This window comes from Limulus polyphemus, unplaced genomic scaffold (genome assembly GCF_000517525.1).
Source record: "Limulus polyphemus unplaced genomic scaffold, Limulus_polyphemus-2.1.2 Scaffold2468, whole genome shotgun sequence".
In the NCBI taxonomy this organism is placed as follows: domain Eukaryota; kingdom Metazoa; phylum Arthropoda; class Merostomata; order Xiphosura; family Limulidae; genus Limulus; species Limulus polyphemus.
This window is the reverse complement of record NW_013668078.1, coordinates 20532-35318: the sequence shown is the minus strand read 5'-3', so window position 1 is coordinate 35318 and position 14787 is coordinate 20532. Positions and strand designations below refer to the sequence as shown.

Genomic DNA, 14787 nt, shown 5'->3' with positions numbered 1-14787 from the left:
ACACACACACACACACACACACACACACACTTTTATAAATGGACTCGAACCCACCCACCCCTAACAAAACGAGCAAACGAACAAAAACAAAAAACTTAGCGCATCGTTAAGACTTGGGTTGTTATAACATTGAAATTCGGGGTTCTATTCCCACAGTGGATACAGCGCAGACAGCTCATTGTGTAACTTTGTACTGAAGCAAACATATCAAATCAATGGAACTTTTTTGAGCGGTTGTTATCATCTGACTGGCTTTATCCCTGTTTACTTTTTTCTGTGGTTTGTATGTCTTGATTGCTGTGCGTTTTCTGCATGTCGAAATGTTTGCTACGTTTTGAATATGGTCAACTTTTTAGACTGGATTGAAGATTTGGACGTCTGCTATATTTACTTGAAACTTTTAGATTAGAAATACCGAGTTTCACTTTGGCTTATTTAATAGTATTTGTTATTTCATTTGATTCCCATTAATATTGTGATATACTTAAATTTCGCAGCATAAACTCTCTTAGGAAATTTTATTGGTTAAATCAGTTACATAGACCTTGGGTTTTGCATAAAAGTGTCAAATTTGGATCTGTGAAAGGAAGTCAACGACTTGACTCAAGTGGGTTGTTTTGTGGGAAGATTCTCATATGTTTTTTCTTCCATAGCCTTGAGCAAACCAAGTAGAGAAAATCAGAACACTAAACGTAAACACGAGGCGTGGTTAGCTACAGTACACTTGGTGTAGAGTAACTGTAGCAGACAAAACTGGAGTTCTGCTACAAGTGTTCACTTTATACCAGATGGCGCGATACACGTTCGTGTTTTACATTAATTTTGATCAGTTGTAGCAAAGGTAAGTAAAGATTCAGGAAAAGATGTTTAATTTATGTACTGATAAGTAGTCTTTATTAAGATTGACCATTAAGTACAGATATCCGCGTATCAGAACGCGTTGTTTCACACGGATCGTCCTCAGAAAGCGTCGAGTTTTTAATACAATGTTTTTTAAAGTAATGCATGCATTGGAGGAATGGTAATTGGTTTTCATTCTACAACAGTGTAAGTCATTACTAGATAAACATAACATTGCGAAGTGTTCTTCCGTATATTATGTATTCATGTATGCCACCAGCTGTCGGTTCTTCTGTTCATTTTACATATACTTATACTGCCATCTGTGGGTTCATCTTTGCGTAAAACTTAAGTTAGAATATATTTATTTTGGAGTAAACGTGTTGCCATCTGTTAGATTTTTAATGATGAAAAATCAATGTGATGGTTTGTTGTTCGTAGATCATTTATTTATTTGTCATAAATTACAGGTAAATATCCAGTTATTCTTAGCACAAATTTAAGTTATCTAGAAAGAGCGAAAACTTCGCATTTTGGTTAAAGAATTTGTCGAAATATACACATATAATTAGTTAGAAATACCGAAACAGTTAATAATCCGTTGTTTCTTTATATTACAACAGATACGTTATAAGAATAATACCCCCCGTCTTAAAATATAATTATTTAACTGGCAGTGAAACTTATTATCTTTAGTTGAGTTCGTATCGTATCATTTTAGCCACTGTAATTTTGGAAGACCATGATAAAGCAACCGTTTTAACTCTGCGATTTGGCTTTACTAGTCTACTGTAGGTCATTGACCCGAGTAACAGTTTCAGACAAATATTCTGGTTGACTGGTCACACAATTCATAGTAAAATATTTATTGAGAGGTTTAATTTGAATCAAGTTAGAGAAGAATAAGTATTACGTCAGAGTTTTAAAAACTTTAACCAGTAAGATATAAGCGTAGACTGATTTGTTCAAATTATAGTTTGATGGCAAGAACAGTTTAATCTCTTTATGTTACACACACTCTTGATTGAACTTCTGCTTTCACTGAATGGTATTTTCTTAAACCTATAGAAAATCAATAATTGTATTTTTTATCCTGTTTTATACATCTGTAAAATCGGCTTACGCATAAGGAAGGGACATTTTTCGTCAACAGAAACTGGGAATAATAGAGAGAAATTAAGCCTAAAAAGGGCGTTTGTTGACTCTAAGTTCAGTATCTGTTAATCTATTCAGCTTTTGCAGCCATGTGACCTACGGCTAAAGTTTAAGTGTATTATAAGTGGCCGAAGTGAGTAATTCTTGATGGTAGCTATTAATATTATGAAGTTCTAAATATTTATTTTACTTCTATTTAAACTTTTTTGTTGTTAAAATGTTACGGGAGAATATAATTCCTCAGAGTAGTCATAGGAGAATATCATTCCTCAGGGCTGTTATAAATAATATCATTCCTCAGAGCTGTTTATAGGAGAATATCATTCCTCAGGGCTGTTATAGATAATATCATTCCTCAGAGCTGTCATAGGAGAATATAATTCCTCAGGGCTGTTATAGAGAATATCATTCCTCAGAGCTATCAAAGGAGAATATAATTCCTCAGGGCTGTCATAGGAGAATATAATTCCTCATGGCTGTTATAGAGAATATCATTCCTCTGGGCTATGCACAGGAGAATATCATTCCTCATTAGCTTACACAAGTTTTAAAATGTTTTATTAAGAATTGGGGGAAACATACGAACAAGTTTTTTTAAGAATAGTATCTTGTAATGCGTACTGTAGGCAATTAAAGGTAAGAAAAACAAATATTAAAACCACCTTAAGTGTTTCTATAGCCCGTTCATCCAAATTATTGCTAAAGTAAAATATCAATTGGCTTTTCTGAGTGATATCGTTTCTAAGAGCTAATCTGTAATTAACTTGTATTTTTGAAGGGGTGAGACGTGGCAATTATCATAATGCCAATTTCGCACCAAGCGTATCTTTAATAATTTGTTCTAATAGATGACGCTTTGAACGAAACGGAATTTACGCTTATATTGGCGAAAGGTCAGGCACATACATTTTAACTCGTATCGAAGGGAAAGTTATTATAAGGACAACAATTTCTGTATATGCATGTGAATTGCATATATAAACCAGTATTTGAATGATTTTCTTCCCATGTTTGATGTAGAGCAGCTTACAGGTGTGAATCTTCGTGGGTTTCGTTGTATGTGTAAATTGTAAAAAACGTAATTATATTGTTACCAGTGTATGTTATGATTCGCTTCTAAAGTCTTAAAAACATGTTTTAATATTTGAATGGTAAAGTGTGACCATTTGTTTGTAGTCGATACGTCTGTTTGTCATAGAGTCGGTAGACTATATGTAGGGATGGCCAAGATATTCAGTAGGTATAATGCAAATATGCACGCTAAAAATCAACAGTGACAGATAATTTTACTTTAAAAGATTATTGCCACTCATTTTCATTTGTATCTCTACCCAACAAACCCCCAAAAACAAAGCCCGAAACCATCGCTAAGATACCAAACCAGAATGTGACCAACCTGCCAAATTGTTCATCTTTCGGTTCCGGTATAGCGTGAGATCTACACGAATACTATCAACATAAATTTTTTTAGTGATTCACTAAAACATAATTTCTTGCTAAATAATTTATTCATTAAAATAGCTAAGAACATCTGCCTGTGGTTTCTACGATCTCGACATGTGAAAAATTTATTTATCTCCCTTAACAATGTTGCTTAACGAAGAAATTATGTTTTAGTGAATCACTAAAACAATTATGATGATAGTATCTGTATAGACCGCACCCTATAATAGCACCCATCTTTCTTCAGTCGAGATAACTCTATAACTACTTTATCACTAACGCCAGTTTAAACCTAAATCCATTCTATATGTTTCTGGGCAGTGCACGATGTCATCGTTTTGTCGTAAAAGCTTGTAGTAATAAAAAAAATCACAATTCTAGTGTAAACGAGGTTATCATTACCATTTGAAGTTAGCTTTCCTACAGAAATTTGGTGTCCCTTTAAAAAAAAAGCTTAAATACAGGGTGAAACAGGAATTGTCAGCCAATAATAGATGAACGTTAGATGACTGTAACATGTAGTGCTTTCTACACTAAACAGTGGGTGTCTTTAGTGAGCCAACCCCTATATTATGTATGAAGTGAAGGAGTAAATAAATTCAATACACATAATTTTAAATTTTATTACAAAGATTCATAGAATACACTAATTTCACTCAGGAGAAAAAATGTTACAAAACATGCCTGACTTTAATATTACTGCAGTTGGAAGTTATATATTCCTGACTGTTGGTATGCAGTTTGTTTATCATAATATGATGGTCATGTCAGGGTAGGCATCAATGTAGTGTAACTGACCTCGTAACCATTTTGTACTCATGCATTTTACAGTGTAATATTAAATTTTAATATTGAAAGTCAGGTAGGGATGGTCTATGTATAACTGTATCATCCCTATATTCTTGTTTGCATTCTTTTTGACACTACCATCCCTACATCATTTTACATTTACAAAATGTTTTTTATTACTTGTCAATATTTATACAGGTTTGTATTTAATCTTGACTGTTGAATCTGGTTTTATAGAAAAGTTAATCTTGACTGTTGAATCTGGTTCTGTAGGGGGGCTTGTAATTAATCTGATTGTTCAGTTTGGTTCTACAGAAAAGTTTGTAGTTAGTATTGATTGTTGAACCCAGTTTTATAGTTACTTTTTATTATGGTACTCTGTTTTCTAATGATTATTGATTCAGAAAATACATAACCATTAAATACAACATTCAATACCATTTTGTCATATACCAAATGATAAGTCAAACTGGGTATGGTCTGAAAGTCACCAGATGTTTTGGCTGAGGTTAAGTACTTGAGAAAGCTTTTGAACAATTGTAGTGAATTTAGTAATCTGTTTGAAGCTACAAGATGTTTCTGATTTTAACTCGAAATAGTGTGCAGTGAAATGTGAAGCTAGTTGAAACTTTGCCTTTTTATGGGCTTTTTTGACATATATAGGAGTTAAGCATTTATGTTTTTCACAACACTGTAAGTATCCAGGCTCTTTAATTTTGTAACTATAAATATGCACTATATGTTATTATATTTTCATAAAAAAATGGAATTAGCACTTTTTAAACTTTATACAGGTTAGTTAAACTTGGTATCTATGTTAGCTATGTTACATACTGATCTTTACATTGGTATTTTTTTTCTCACTTTCTATCAGGTATTAGATTTCAAGTTGAAAAATAGGCAGCATGAATGAGGTGTTTTGCCAATACCTACAGCATTTGGTAGCTTCGGTCTGGAGAAAAAAATCCTTTCTGATCATGGCAGTTATGGCGACTTTTCTCCTTGTTATATGCCTAAAGTACAGTTCAGTTGGAGGTTGGAATAAAAATAGACCTAAAGACGTTCTTGAGCCTCAAGCTATGAAAAGTTCTCAACAAGAACAAAAATCTTCTATTCCTCGGAGGAATCTCTCTGGTCTAGCTCAAAACTCCAAAGTTAAAGGCCGTGCAGAAATTGTTTCAGGATTCCTGCCAAAACATTCTCGGCATCTTGATGATGAAGACCCTCGTATGTTCAGAGACTTAGTGAAAAAGAATCAGAATCCAGTTTATTTGGAAAGTCGCCATGGTAATGATGAAAAAATGGGAGATAATCACATCAAGAGTAATGATGCAAAGTTTCAACATCGTGACCAAGATGTGGACTCTCAAAGGTGGAAATTTCAAAATAATGCCCAAATCCCACTAAAACAAAATTATATTCCTGGTTATCGATTAGTTCATCTTGACCTCAAAGGTGCTCCACCAAAAGTAAGCTATCTTAAAAAGTTGTTCCCCATCTTAGAACAAGCTGGAGCCAATGGAATCTTGCTAGAATATGAAGATATGTTTCCCTTCTGGGGCCCACTGGCACCTATTGCTGCTGGAAATGCCTACAGTAAGGAAGACATTAAGACTATACTGACACTTGCTAAGGCTCATAAGTTTGAAATAATTCCACTAGTTCAAACTTTTGGACACATGGAGTTTATTTTAAAAATTCAAAATTTCAGACATCTGAGAGAGCTGGAGAATTTCCCACAATCTGTTTGTCCTTCCAAGAATGAATCTTTGAAAATAGTTGAGAAAATTATTGACCAAGTTTTATCACTACATCCTAAAACCAAATGGTTACATATTGGTTGTGATGAAGTGTATCATTTAGGTTACTGTGGTAAATGTGCACAGTTTGATAGAGACAGCTTGTTCCTAAAACATGTCTCTAAAGTTGCTAACTATGCCCGGCAAAAACACAGTGTTATCCCAATCATTTGGGATGACATGCTTCGAAATATCCCCACAGAGAAACTGAAAGAGTTTCATCTTGGTTCTCTTGTAGAACCCATGATTTGGACATATGTGAAGGACATTTATCGTTTTGTACCATACAATGTCTGGATAACATACAGTGAAGTGTTCCCATCTATATGGGGAGCAAGTGCTTTTAAAGGTGCCTTTGGAGAGACTTTAACTGTACCTAATGTGAAAATGCATTTGGAGAACAATGAAGCTTGGTTAGAGACAATTGGTGAACAGTACAAAAAATTTGAATCTTTCCGAGGGATGGTGCTAACAGGGTGGCAGCGATATGATCACTTTGGAGCTCTGTGTGAACTTTTGCCATCTGGTGTGCCATCTCTTGTGGTCAATTTACTGACTGTCAGTCAGGGATTCTTTGATCAGCAGATTTTCAAGAAGTTCCACAAGATCCTTTATTGCACAGTTCACTCTCCTGCACCAGTAGAATTGAGTGGTGACCCTTACCTCTGGAAAAGAGCATCTGGTTGCTTTTTTCCAGGGTCCCCTGTTTTTCGGATGACCCAGCAACATGATGAAGCTATTAAAAAAGTCAATGATTACCTTTATGACGTTACTATTCACAAAGCTTGGCTCACAGAATATAATGTCCGTCACAACATGACTAGCCTAATGCGTGTAGATGAAGGCCTTGCTGAATATACCTCAGTTTATTACCTACTGACAGCATTAGTATATACAGCCCGGGATGGCTTACGTGAGGTTTTTGATGAGTACACAGTAGCAGAGTGGATAGAACAGAATATTTATCCATACATCTTGAAGATGAAGAAACTTTGGAAAGATGGCATGGATCTGAAGAAAGCTAAAGTGTGGCCAAGAAGACCTTTAGAACCTCTTGAAGCACTAAAGAAATTTTCTGTTGGAAGTGATTTTGCCCAGAACAAGGAATAAATATGTCTACTGCTTTCAAGAGACTGTAACACTTGTATATAAGAATAATACTATGCTGTAAAAAAATTAGGTATCTTTTAAGAGAATTAAAATGAATAATACATCAATACTCTTGAGGGAGAAGTTGCATAGGTAAGAATGGTAGAAACTTGCCTTGGTGAAAATTATTATTGTGTAATGTATCTCTAAAGGTTTGGGTTTAGGCTTTGTCCTTTTTTCTTTAATTTTATTATTGGTGCTGAAGTTAGTTGTTTTTGGCTTAAAAATACTGATGTAACTTTTCAGTTATGTTTTATTCCCATCAGAATTGTAAATCTGTTTTAAATAATACAAAACAACTGCAAATTTTGCTTTTAATATTGAACCACAACTAGTGACACTGATGATGAACCTAACTCTTGCATTGAGAAACATTGAACAGAAATTAGTAAACAAAGGAAAGTTGATATTTATATATAAATCTGTATACAAGATATTCGTTTATATTTATTTAAGATTTCTTTACAAATAAGTAATAAAATTGTCTAAACAAAAATACACTATGATAATTATCACACTATTACAAAGAAGTTTTTCAGGCTTAAAATATAATAAATTGAGTATCTTAGGCTAACAATTTTTCAGCAAAGAACTGTAACAAGACAATAATTAAATTAGCACTTTGAAACATTGTTAATTTAGTCCAGTGACACTTTAGCATTCAAGATTAAGGAAGATCATGGCCAAATAAAAGCTGCTTTATTACATTAATTAAGAGACTGGTAAATGTGGAGTATTGGGCCAAGCTTTTCTGACCACGTACAATACTTGGAAGTGAAAGAAAGTAACTTAAAAGATGAAATGATAAAAAATGTGTGAATACAATATACATCTTCAGAAGGTTCTAGATGGGATAAACAAACTTAAAGAATGGTCATGTTATACAAAGTGTATTCCTTTTTTGTGTGTATATAACTGTATACTATGTTTGATTTATATTCTGTCAGCTATGGTAACTGGACCAGTGTCATGCAACCAGAAAATACTAATAATCCAAGAGCGGGGTGGTTATCGTACAATGTTAAACGGTACATATTATAGATTTAAAAGTATTAAAGTATGACTTTTTTGAATTAGTTGATAAATGTTGTATTACTTTATATGTTGTGATTTTGGTGTTAAACATTTACCATGATATTAGTTTTATAATAATTATAAAAAACACCACATTCATCATAAACAAAGCTCTAACATACATTCCTGTGATACAGACGACAGTGGCCTAAAAAAAAGGCCTTAGCATAGAGACCGAGGCTTTGAGCAGCTTATTGCAAAGTAAAAACTCTTCAGTGTCTGTGCAGCCTAAGATGCTAATGAAACCTCTGTTATTTTACAACTTTGGTTACAGAATTAGAAGAAAGTGGTTAGTGTATATATATTGATGTTTCATATTTCTTTATAAGCAACTTGTGGTATCTCACAAATGTGTGGGCATACCATAGGAATTAGTTTTAGCTTTTTCAAAGTGTTCCTTTTTTAAGTACTGCATTTACTCAGTACTTTATAAATAACGTTTTGAAAAATGAAAAACTAAAATTGGTTGTAACTTATGAATGTTGAGAAAAGTTTATAACTAATTTGATAAAGTTTCATTTTGATAGCTAATTTTTAGATTGGAATTTATCAATATTAGTTTATGGAGTTTGTTTTTTAAGAGCTAAAGTTTAGCTGATAATAGTGTTATGTGTTATTTACTTTTTGTATTAAGGTCTTTAGTTGATTTTATAATCATGGTGATATTTAGAATTACTGAGATGCTCTTTTGACTTATTAGGCATAGGAGTTTGAGTAAGAGAGCAGTAAAACAGTGTTAGTTGAAATTAAAAGCAAAGCTTGAATACTTAATCTAGGTATCTTCACTGATAGTAGTGAGCACAAGTTTTGAAACAGGAACTAAACTTGGTATACTAGATCCTTATGATCTTGAAATCAGATTTTAAGGTCACTTAGGAAAGGTCATAGCTTGTTTTTATTGAATACTTTAAAGTGGTTCAAGAAGTTTTTCGGTATCTTAAAGCACCAAAGCATTCAGTTAAATTGAATTGAATTGATGACCCTTTTAACTCTTAAAAAATTAAAAGTAAATGAATAAATCAAGAACAGTCTTAAAGGTATGTATGTACAATATATATATATATATATCTACTCAGTCATTACTGAGGATGTTTAGATATTATTAAAACCTTGACTGCTGCAGAAGTTTTGGATCAGCTTTGAAGATTATCAGTAGGATTGGTGTTAGAGGTAGTTGTGCATTTGATGGTGCAGATATGTTGGCCAAATTTGAATATGGTTGTGTTTTTGCAGTTTAAAAGGTACCAATTTGCACATAACTAGTAGTATATATCAATAATGCTATTAAAAGACTTCTTGATAATGAAATATACACAGCTACCAGATGGGACTACTATTTAGACCGTTTCTCTGTTTTTCAAGGAGACGATGTATCTATTTGATCTATTTCTTGGATCTAAGAGAATGTACCTTAAAGGTATAGATGATCATTTTTATACATTCATATGTATGCGTGCGTATACAATGATTTTGGCTTCACCATATGTTAACTTTGGCAGTTACTTTTTTAAATTTATGTTATACTTATAAGTCATTATATATAGAGTATTACTTAGTATTTTTAGAAATCTAAAGTTTTCTAGAATCACTATGCCTATTCAGTTTGTTGAAGCTGTAAGTGTAAGACTAAATTCAAAAATAAAATTTTACTGTTACGTATATCACCTACTGTTCGCTATCTTTTGTACAAGAGCTACGTATTTTTAATGCAAACACTATTAGTTTACATTGTTACTGAGTAAAATAAGCACCTAAAAATATTAAAACCACTTTCAGTTCAGTTGATAATGTGATATTCCCCCCAGTACATGGATTTCTCTCAGAGTAGCCTGTTAGAGCCTGCTGACTGAAGATTCGAAGGATACCAAGTTACAGAGTGTGTGTGTGTGTGTGTATGTCTCTCCGAATTCCAGCAGGTTCGTCATGAAGAAAATTTTGAAATGAAGAAGGTTAAGCACAATATTTACTAACACACAACAATCACAAAAACAAAACCGGGGGTAAGTGGGTCTTTGGTGAGTTTGTTGGATTGGCAAAGGAGAGAAGGGAATTGAAACCTTTGTGGGATCTCTTTCACTAGTACAATTTGTGCCTCCTCCCCCAATAAGGTAAAAGAAAACTATAAAATCTAAAATGAAAACAAAGCTTAATACAAAATAAGAGCAAAAACAGAGCATTGCACTGCAAGACAAAATGAAAATTATAATTAAAGTTGTAAACAAAAGAGTTAAGGTCTAACAAAATCTCTAAGTCTGCTAATAGTTTGAATAACGAAAAACCTGTTAAATAAATGAGAACCTAACTTTTAATGCAAAACATAATGATGTCACAAAAATTCAAATTACACATGTCATACCTCACATAAAGCCTTCGTCAAATATGACTGAAGTGCAAGGGTGGGCAAACACCAAGCCATTACCTGATTCACTGACATAAAACAATCTTCTGTTTTGTTGCATCATGAGCTATTTTATGTAAGTAAACAAGGTTAATTGCCAATTAGTTAATAAATCCATGTCCTGGGTAGATCTAGAATGGGGAGTAGTTAGATGTGTTCATTTGAGCAACTTTATGTCTAGAATGAACTAAAAGAAAAACAGAAACTTTGAAAAAGTTGCATATTAGCTAATGGAGTACAAAACACATGGCACTGTTTTCTACATATTCACAATCCAATAGGACTTTCGTTTAATACCATAACTCATCAATTGGTGTACAAAGAATAAAAACAGCTCCTGTCATCATCGATGCAGGCTAAAAGGACACATGTTTCAGGACAGAGCTCAGATATTGAAGTCTATTAAATAAATCACCAGTAGTATTAAATATTCAAATACATATATATCTGATATTGATCTTTTCAGTACTTGGGCTCCATTGATATTTTGTTGTTATTCGCTTTTCTTTTTACTGCCACTAGCTCAGAATAGTAATTGTTGTAAAATTGTGAAATGACTCAAGTTAAATGACTTAATTCGTGAAGTTTTAAATCAAATGAACTTTCATAAGAAAAGAGAAGATACAGTATTGTTTATACACTATTGGATTTAACAGATCTAGAAGACCAACAAAGGAATCAATCCATAATTGTTGCCCAAAAGACCAAATTTGTAAATTTTAAGCTTTGTTATGATGACAGAATCAGTAAGATATTTGTTTTAAAACTAGCAGCGTTGCCTGTTTTTTTTGGGTGGGTGGGGGCTATTCTGTTTGTTTCCACATTCCATATATGAGGTTCAACCACCTTAACAAGCTTAGGTTAATCCTAAAATCCATATACTAAGCTAACAATACAAACTAATGTAAGTTTTATAATGAAACTGTTATGATAAAATTAGATTTATTAAAGAATAGAGTATACGTGACTTACAGAACACGTAAACAGAAAGTTGAGAACTACGTTAGAAGAAATATCGGGTACTTGCATCTGTCTAGGATAAGGAAGGCACCTATTGTGTTTTGTAGTTAATTGTGGAGTATCAAAACAGAACAATATAATACAGACAGTTCTGGAGATTCGTTATGAAAGGTTATTCAGAGATAAAGAAAATACTTCAAATGCTGAGTTTTATCCCACCAAGAAAACTAACTCCATCTTAGCCTAATTTCTGCCTAAGTCTGGTTACTGTTAAACATTATTACTATTAGAATGACACGCTTTATAATCGTATAAGTTGGTTAAGACGACGATCTCTATGAATAATATTACCACATTCATTACAATCTGTACCGTATTTGTAAATAATTATATTTTTTTACAAAATTACACTAGAAAAATTAATATAGGTTGACCTTTTTTTATAAACTAAAAAAAGTAACAAACAGATCAGAAATATGAAATTATGGATTTTTATCGTTAAATGACTTCGTCCAGTCACTCAACATTTTAGTATCGAACTTGTTACTTCTTAAAATCATAACGCAAAGACTCATCCTGAAGTAACATTTTCTTGTATATTTTCCCACCCACATTTCAATTTAAAAGACAAGGTAAATGATATAAATATGTTAATTGTTGTTTTGGCAGCGTAATCAATATATACCGTGAGAGGGCGCCTTATTCCAACACTAAAGGTTGTTGAGAAAAAACGGAATAGTTGTTGAGAGATCGTGGTATGTGTTGCTCATTTGATAATGTAAAACATTGAGGAGTAATGTGTTAAATTAAATCCAAGTTTACGTATCTTAAAAAAAGCATATTATATTATTAGACATGTCATAATTATTATTAGTAGGGGGAAGCAAGCCATAAACGAGTGAGTGAAATTAAACGTCAAGTTCACATCATCATGCGCATCAATACATTTTTGAATTGAAAGTTAAAATCTACCATCTTGCGCCGAATGTTAGTAGTACTAGTAGCAATATTAAATTATAATTATTACCTTATATTTTAGCATGGGTCTTGTCAACATGCAGTATTGATGAAGTAGATATTGAGTATTACCAATACTATATATGTTAGTGTTGTTGTTCTCAACAACAACATACAGTAATGGTGAAGTAGATACTTATTTCATTAGTAATATATTTTACCATAGAATAATGTTAACATGGGTCTTGTCAACATGCAGTATTGATTAAGCAGGTATTTTATTATTACTATAGAATATAAAGTTGAGTACAATATAATAAAATTATTTTAATATGAATATCGGCAAGTCACGTAACAACCACAGTAGATCAATAAGAACCACAGTTTGAGATTAACATTTTGTAGGTAGTGTGATGCCATATATCTATACACTTAGATCATAGAGATGTGTTCAGTATAGGGATATAAAATTTCCAAGACTGGAATATCCCTTATACTTAAAGGTATTGGAAGACAAAAGAATATGGATCAACTTTGGGAACCAGAACTATACAGAAAGAGACCTCCAACAAGCTGTATGGTAGCTATGGTAAGAAAATTGGGGTGTCCTGTAACAGGTGAATATTTGCTAATACAAAGATCAGTGGCAAAAGCTGTCCACATGCCATAAGCAACAATACAAAATATAAGTAAGAAGGATCTCTTCTTCGTGAAGCAAGCAAAAATGTTTGGGGTTCATAAAGATATTGGTTCCAGTTATACCTATTGTTCAATCATCAAATACCTGAAGCAGCTGAAGAGTGAAATGTATATTCATACTATTCTATGCAAAGACTTACTGGTTAAGTCACTGGATGCAGTGCCTGTACATTTCTATGTAATTGGACTGTTGAAATCTGCAATGGGAAACAAATGTTCTCATAAACCAAATTATGAAAACATGCAGCGATTAGTGGTGTGTTTTGGACATTAAAACCTTACAATGGAGCCTTATGTAATGAAAACTGTGCTGTAGGGCTATTGTCAAGATGCATGATCATCAGGTAGAGTATGACCAGATATGGCAAAATGGTCTGTGATGAGGTGATAAAGCTTCCAGTTTATTTTATTACAATGTACTTGACGTCTATATAGATATTAGCTGAAGTAGTAGTATATGCCAAAGAAACTCATCTGTTTCATGATTTGGAAAATATAATGAAACTTTTAATGTTATAAAATTACCCTCTCATGGCAAAGAACAAGATAATAAACATTTATTTTATTTCCAAAAGCAAGGAAGTCTGCTGTACTGTTGCATTTTATTAATTCAAAACTTGCATAATTATAAATTATTCTATTCATAGTATTGTATATTAACTAATAAAGTATAGGTCCCAGTTTAAACAGAAACTTAAAAACTACTGGTGGAAATGAAACCAGTAATAATGGAAAGTGGGAAAAATAACAGTCCCCCCCCAACCTCTCACAAACCATACATCAGAGTTATTCTTTATAACTTTTAGGTAATAAACATTTTCTGCACTTCATATAATTACTGTTGACAACCTTACTAGATATCAACTAAAGATATCTCTTGTAGTGTAGATGTTGATACTGCTGTTAGGAATTATTGGTTAGCCTTAAGCTTAAATCTAAATTTTAATTTTTCAGGTCCGTTTTTGACTAGTACTAAATTTTAGAAATACCAACAGTAATATAAAACTTAAAGAAAAAGTAAAGTATCATTCCTTTTTTAAGTATACTTGTTAAGCAGATTTAACTGCAAAACCATTTAAATGTTCTACTGTTGACACTTTTCTTGGTTGAAAAGGAAGAGTTAGAGAAAGGATTTTGGAAATGACATGTATTTACCTGTCAGTTTAACTTCTGGTTTCTGGGATTCATAGGTGTGGACAATCTGAAAAATTTATTTCTAATACCAGTACTGAGTATGAATTTAGGAAGGGATTTTCTTACAACTGGTTTGATTTCTGATAAATAAGGGTTCACTTCTTTCTGGTTGTTTATCTTAGCTCTGAAATCTTGGAATCACAATAGTAATTATTAAGTTCAGGCTTTATATGATTTGTGAGGCCAGGTGGGTAGGACGCTCGCCTCTCAATCTGCGGGTCGTGGGTTCGCACCCCCTGTCCCACCAAACATGCTTGCCCTTTTAGCTGTGGAGGCGTTATAATGTGACGGTCAATCCCACTATTCCCTCTAGTCTTACACTGCTAAATT

The 14787-nt window shown here is 32.9% G+C and overlaps 1 protein-coding gene and 1 pseudogene across 4 annotated transcripts in view; both read left to right on the top strand.

Annotated features, from left to right (window-relative positions):
* LOC106467054 overlaps nt 1-9918 on the top strand; it is a 22540-nt pseudogene extending 12622 nt beyond the window's left edge.
* A 2346-nt stretch (nt 9919-12264) lies between these two features.
* The window catches only part of LOC106467049 (hexosaminidase D-like), an 18191-nt gene continuing 15668 nt past the window's right edge, over nt 12265-14787 (top strand). The window contains exon 1 of one of the 4 annotated variants that reach the window (XM_022395148.1): nt 12265-12505. The gene's annotated coding sequence lies outside the window, so the exon portion shown is untranslated. The other 3 variants (XM_013927363.2, XM_013927362.2, XM_022395147.1) reach the window with 3 other exon arrangements.